Source organism: Dipodomys spectabilis, unplaced genomic scaffold (assembly GCF_019054845.1).
Source record: "Dipodomys spectabilis isolate Male_0828 unplaced genomic scaffold, ASM1905484v1 ptg000264l, whole genome shotgun sequence".
Classification (NCBI taxonomy): domain Eukaryota; kingdom Metazoa; phylum Chordata; class Mammalia; order Rodentia; family Heteromyidae; genus Dipodomys; species Dipodomys spectabilis.
In genome coordinates, this window is record NW_024870941.1 from 8,782,029 (window position 1) to 8,788,028 (window position 6,000).

Consider the following 6,000-nt stretch of genomic DNA (forward strand, 5'->3'; position numbering starts at 1 on the left):
GGCTGGGCTGGGGTTCAGGAATGCAGCTTTCTCACTGCCAGCACCCCCCCCCCCCACACACACACAGGTCTAGGATGATGGAAACAGCAGGGTCTGGTCTCAGCAAGGTCTCCCTGACAGTAGGGTTAGGGTCTGGTCAAACTTAAGGCCTCAGAAGGGTGCACAGGATTCCAGGTCCCCACGCTGGACTGATTGGCACCCTTGGACTCCTGCCATGGGGCGCGGCAATGCTCAGCACAAAATGCACCCTCCTGGCAGCTCCCTAAGACTCCCTCCCTCACAGTAAACCCATGTTTTGGAGCTCTTACTAGGTAAGAAAGTGAAACTCAAATCCCAGCTATGAAAGAGGCAGAAATGTGTAATAGGTGAGACTTTATCTCAGAAAACAATCCAGCCACAATGATGAATGCCTGGTAATTCCCGCTACAGAGGCACCGTAGGTAGGTAGGAAGACTGAAGACCAGAGCAAAGGCTGCCCAGGCCAAAAACACAAAACTCCACCTGAAAAATACGCGAAAAGGGCTGGGAGCACAGCTGAAGTGGTGGAACACTTGTGTAATAAATGCAGGCCCTGAGTTCAAACTCCCGTACTGAGAGAGAAGCAAGAAACCCCTCTTTCTCACTGAAGGACTCAAAGCCACACAGCAGCTGAGCTAAACGGAACTCACGCCTGTCTCCCTAACCTCGGGTCTGTGATGTTTCCTACTACCTCTCTCCAAAACCAAGCAGTGGACCTCATTTGAGCTGGGCATTCAAGGATCCAAGTGTTCTGTGCCTTAACCCCTAAACCCTGCAAGCAGTACGAAGCGGTCGGGCCCACACTACTGCTCAGGATCTCCTGAGAAGGCAAGTACAAGAGGAAAACACCAACAGGGGACACTGCTGCCCCATCCCCCACCACAAGTCTCATTTTCTTTTGGAGGGAAATTTTTTTGACAATCTTTCAACGTAGCCCAGGCTGGCCTTAAACAAGCTATCCTCCTGCCCCCATCTCCCCGGCAGGCTTTCATCTCATTTAAGTGCCACCTGTTAAGTTACGCCACGGAAGCCACTCTAGGAACATTACAGGCTTCTACCCCCAAGGCTCGGGGCTTGGTGGTGCCTAGGGATGGGTGCACATAGTCTTGTTTCTGGGCAGGGCAGCCTTTCAGAAGCCCAGGACTCTCCAGGTTCTTCCCATGTGTGCCCAACTTGGAAGGGCTCAGAATCTGATACTGAGAAAAAGGGCCACGCTGAGCAGGTCTTAGAAGCCCACATCTTAAAAGCTCCTTGTTCATTGATTTTGGTGGAGCAGCTCTGCTAATCCAGACAAGGGGCATTTGTCTGGGAGCGCATGGGGGAGGTGCACATCAGCGGGGCAGACGCCTGCCTGCGGGTCCTCCACCCCCCAGGTGGCTGCTCTTCCGCAGCGCAGCGAGGTTTGTTCTTGCCCTGGGGTTTCCCTCAGCTCCTGGCTTGCAGTCTAGGAGCCCCTCTAATGGTGTCTTAGTGCATCCTCACCGACGTAATTAGGTGAGATAAAAAAAAAATCCAAGGAACCACAGGAGGCCAACACAGAGCAGTGTCTTTACCCATCCTTAACAGGAGCATGACTTCTAGCATGTTCTGGCTCCACAAATTACAGGCACAGCTCTGCCAGCGTGTTCCCTCCCAAGGGCACTGGCAATTTGGGGGCTGTCGTCACCTACAGGGCTTACCAGTAGCCCTCACCCTGTGCCAGGCAGGAGGCTGTCACAAATGACCGCTGCTGGCTACCCAGAGCTAGTCATCAGGGTTCTTGGGCTGTGGGAGAGGGCAAGGGAGGGTGGGTGCGCCTGTCAGAAAATGAAGATGGCAGCAGCCAGAACCTCAATACTGTCCCTCCCTGGTCCTCCCCACCTGCACTCCTGACACCATGGATGAAGGCAATTCGGCACCTAGAGATGTAAATGTTGGTCCAACTACCTTGCCAGGCTTCCTTCTTCCATGAGGGATGGGAGAGCCGCTGCTGTCGCTGCCTCTGTCACAGCCGCTGCCCCACCCCCCCTTGCAGATCCGCACGGAGGCGGGATCTCCCTGCTCCAGAAAGGGCAGAAACTGGTTTACTGCTCTCCTCGGCCCCTCCCCCTTTTCCTCCCCGCCAATGAGCAAGTTAGAGGGTGTGAAACGCGCAAGCTACCTTGGAGATCACCCAGTCCAATCTCTGATGTGCTCTTACTATGCAACCCAAGCCAAAGCTGCAGGCACAGCATCTCCGCAAACAAATCTCCAGGGCCCAGGGAGCTGGCCCTGGACAGCTGCCCTCTTCCCACCAGAGGCACAAGCCAGACAAACCAACCTCCTCACACCAAAATACTGCTCAAGACTTGCAAACCGGCAGCCACAAAAACAATCAGCCGGAATGGGACCGAAAGTTCTGGATTTTAAGAGGATGACCTCTTTCCCCGGAAGCACTTGATTAGTTATGCCAGTCTCCTTCCACCTGGTGCCCACATGGCTTCAGGCCACAACTGGCACGGCTCTCCATTCTGGGGCTTCTACAAAATCTCTCCAGAATGTTAAACTCTACTCACTCTAATTTAATACATAATTGAGACCTAGTAGATAATGTGAGAAAATCATTCAAGGCTGGTGTGTGTCCTCCGATGTCCATTTGTCATACTTCTTAATTCATAAAGCAGTCCCTCAGCTTTTTTGGGGGGCGGGCAGTGGGGGAGGGCGGAGAGGACGGTCGTGGGGCTTGAACTCAGGGCCTGGGCGCTGTCCCTGAGCTCTTTTTGCTCAAGGCTAGTGCTCTATCACTTTGCCACAGCTCCACTGCTGGTTTTCCGGCGGTTCATCGGAGATGAGAGTCTCAAGGACTTTGCTGCCCGGGGCTCCAGCTTCTATGCTCTACTTTTCCCACTACAAGAACAAGATAGGCGAGGGAAAGCTTCCTACCGCACCCCACAAGCGCGGAGACAGCGCAGGGAAGAGCGCTGGCACTCCTGCGGAGCTGGGACACAGCCAGTGAGGGGGCTTGCTCCCCAATTGCCGGGGTCTCGGGACCCGCGATGGTCACTCGACCGGTCAGTAACTGCTCACCCCGGAAGCCCTGCTGCTTCTCAGGACCACCCCAATCTCAAGGAGCGGCCAGAGGGACCAGATGGGGGGCGGGGCTCAGTCCTGGAACCTGGAAGCGGCACTCCAGCCGAGACCCCACCGGGAAGACCCAAGTCCCAGCCTCCCTCGAGACCCGGTGCCCCCTTCTCCCTTCCAGAGCATTAGGGTGAAGGAACGAGCAGGCTGCGGGCCCACTCACCCAGGCCGCCCGGCCGAGCCCTCGCAGGGCAGGAACGCGCTCCCCGCCGCGCGCGCGGCGCACCTTGGCGAGGAAAGGGTTAGGCCGGAGGCCCGCGGCGGGCGGCGGGCGGCGGAGCGGGGCAGGCGTGCTCAGGTCCGGACCACCGCGCAGCGACGTCTCCGCACCGGAGGCTCCGGACCCCGCGGCGCCGACCGCCCGGCCCCGGCGGGGACAAGGACGGCCACGGGAAAGACGGGCGTCTTCAAACGGACTCCCTGGAACGGAGCCCCGGCCCCTCGGGGCCGGCGGGTGGGGGAGGCCGCCGAGGGGCGCGGGGGGCGCCGCGGCCCCACTCTCCGAAGTTGGAGGCGGCGGGCCGGCTCGGGGGCAGGACGGAGAGGGGCGCCGGGACGCGGAAGGCAGGTGCGGCCGGAGGCCCGGGGCCGGCGTGGGGGGGGAGCCGCGCCAGGCCCGGGGGCCCGGGCGGGGGAGACCCGGGGAGCCCTCCCCGGGGGACGTGCGGGCCGCCAGTTCGAGGCCCGGGCCGCGCGGGGCGTGGGGGGGCGCCAGGTGCCCGGGTGCGGGGCCCCTCAGGTGCGGGGCCCGGCGGCCGCTCACCTGTCTCCTCCGGCCGGGGCCGCGGGCGCGGCGGCGGGGCGGCGGGGCGGCCGGGCGGCGGGCGGGCGGGCGATGGGGGCGCGGGCCCCGGGCGCACCGGGGCGGCGGCGGGGCGTCCGGGCGGCGGCTGCGCCCCTCGGCGGCCGGCCGGGCGGACGGTCCGTCAGTCAGCGACGCGGGCGCGGAGAGAGCGCTGCGAGGCTGCGGCCGGCGCGCGGGGACAACGCCGCTTTATCGGGTCGGAAACAGCCGCTCCGCGCCGCTTCCGCTGACGCAGCGCCGGCCTGCGCCTCATGACTATGCAGCGGTCGCGGGGGCGGGGCCCGAGCCGCGCGCGCCGATTGGCCGCATCCCGAGAGGCCCCGCCCACGTCCGAGCAAACCCCGCCTCCTCCCCGCCCCTCCCCCGGGGGCGTCCGGGACGTGCGTCCCCCCCCCTTCCTACTCGGCGCTGGTGGGGCACCCGAGCCCCCCCAGATCACGCCCGCGGGTCCCTGTTGGTGGGTGGAGCGTCAGCCTGCCAGCCCGTCCCGCCCCTCCCATCACCCCCTCCCCACCTCTCTCCAAACTCCCGCAGCCCTCCTCCTGGAGGTCCGCCTCCTCCACACCCGGTCCCCCGGCCAACACCCCCCCTCCGGCCCCCGCCCCCTGCTGCCCCGCCCCCCGTGCCGCAAACACTTCCCGACTCCCCAGGCCCCGCCCCCACCTCCCCCCACCCTCCCCCTGCCTGGCTCCCTTTTCCACACGCCTGGCTCACTCAGCCCCGCGGCCGCTGGGCCAGGCCCAAGCCTCCCGGACAGACCCGTGCCCAGGGGTGCGGAGCCTCCTGTCCCGTTTCTCCCCGTGTGCAGAATGGCTTTGATCCCTAGGAAAGGTAGGGGAAGGGAGTTGGACGGTTGATGGACAGGGGTCACACAGCCCTGTTCAGATCCCCGCCTGAGCCCTTGCCAGGGTGTAAGTGGCTCTGGACAAACTACTTCATCTCTCAGAGCCCTGATGACCTATAAAACGGAAATCATAAGATGCATCTCAGACTGCCCTGCATAGCCTCCTGAAAGGGGAAACCTGACAATCCCAAGTGTTGACAAGGACTTGGACAGGGAACTCTCTCTGCTGGTAGGATGCCAGGAACACAGACACCTGGGAAGTCTGCTTAGAAGGGGCTTGAGGAGGGTAGGGGACCGCAGTGGCTCACTCCTGTAATCTTAAATTATTCCGGAGGCTGAGATCTGAAAAGTGCAGTTCAGAGCCAGCCTGGGCAGGAAAGTCTGTGAGACGCTTATCTCCAATTAACCAGCCAAAAGCTGGAAGTAGAACTGTGACTCAAGTGGTAGAACACTAGCTTTGAGTGGTAAAAGCTAAGGGACAGTGTCCAAGCCCTGATTTCAAGTCCCAGTTTGGCCACACACAGCACTTCTCTCCTAGAGGCATAAGTAGCATCACCTTCTGTTCATAGCTGCACTGTATCCTCAAGCTAGAAACTACTGTGAGTGTGCAACAGCCTGGAAAGGATACACAAAAATAATGCATTGACTAGATGGAGTGACAACAGTGACAATTGTTGACAACTTCATCAACAGTATGAATGACTCACACAAATGACCTTGTGCAAAAGACATCAGACACACACACACACAAAACATGGATACTAATACATTTGTAAGGTGGCCAGTGTGTGTAGCTGCTGTTAGGAGTTAGGACAACTAATCTCCAGGGCAGAGAGCTGGTCCAGGAAGCAGATGTAGAGGGTATGACTGGGGAGTTGGTTGGTATTCTGCTTCCTGGTTTGGGTGCTGGTTACCCAGGGTGCTGAGTTGTGACATTTTCTCTAGCTATGCAGTCAAGATTTGTATCTTAGCACCTTAACGCAGGCTAGACGTAAGTCAGTAGTGTGTACACAGAGCCTGGAGCAGCACCTGACAATTGTAGACACTCATCACTATCTGTCTTCTGTGGGTTTTAATTTTGTTTGTTTTGTTTCTTGTTTTGTTTGTGTGGTGCTGGGGATGGAGCCCAAGGTCTTGAGCTACCATTGGGCAACACCCTAGCCCTGGAATTTGTTTGTTTGCTTGCTTGCTTTTTGAAATAGGGCCTCATACCATAATGAGGCTGGCCTCAAAC

General features: G+C 59.7%; 1 protein-coding gene across 1 annotated transcript in view; it reads right to left on the reverse strand.

Annotated features, from left to right (window-relative positions):
* The window catches only part of Slc45a4 (solute carrier family 45 member 4), a 62,691-nt gene extending 58,767 nt beyond the window's left edge, over positions 1-3,924 (reverse strand). The window contains exon 1 of the mRNA XM_042699972.1: positions 3,881-3,924. The gene's annotated coding sequence lies outside the window, so the exon portion shown is untranslated. The remainder of the gene's footprint in view (positions 1-3,880) is intronic.
* Between the last annotated feature and the right edge of the window lie 2,076 nt (positions 3,925-6,000).